Genomic DNA, 426 nt, shown 5'->3' with positions numbered 1-426 from the left:
AGAGGAAATTTGACACTGTTTTACCCTACCTCGCTCCAACGGAAAGATATTCTAATCAATACAACCTAGAATAGTTTTTTTTTTAATCCCAGATTTCATCAAAACATTTGTTACTTTTATCTATAGTTTTGTGTAGGACTTCGCACTGTGTCTAAGAAATTTGTCTTTTTTTCTGGTCAACTTTTCGCCAGTAGTAAGTATGGGCAATGAAATATATATGTAAGGTGAAAGTGAATGGTTTGTTTTTATTTGCTTTATACACGTGTATGCATATTGATAATAACCTTGATAATTAGTATAATTGCATACTTACACATACAAACGTGTAAGTGTTTTATGTTTGGCAATGGATATCATCAATAATGTTTATTCTACTTTATTATCTCTATCTCTCTCCCTCGTTCTATCTATCGATCTGGTTCTGTA

General features: G+C 31.5%; 1 protein-coding gene across 2 annotated transcripts in view; it reads left to right on the top strand.

Moving 5' to 3' along the window:
• LOC119594566 (insulin-like growth factor-binding protein complex acid labile subunit) overlaps positions 1-426 on the top strand; it is a 106,376-nt gene that overhangs the window by 40,567 nt on the left and 65,383 nt on the right. The window lies entirely within an intron of this gene.

This window comes from Penaeus monodon, chromosome 34, assembly GCF_015228065.2.
Source record: "Penaeus monodon isolate SGIC_2016 chromosome 34, NSTDA_Pmon_1, whole genome shotgun sequence".
NCBI lineage: Eukaryota > Metazoa > Arthropoda > Malacostraca > Decapoda > Penaeidae > Penaeus > Penaeus monodon.
Note: the sequence above shows the minus strand (reverse complement) of the source record. Positions and strands in the feature narration are given on the sequence as shown.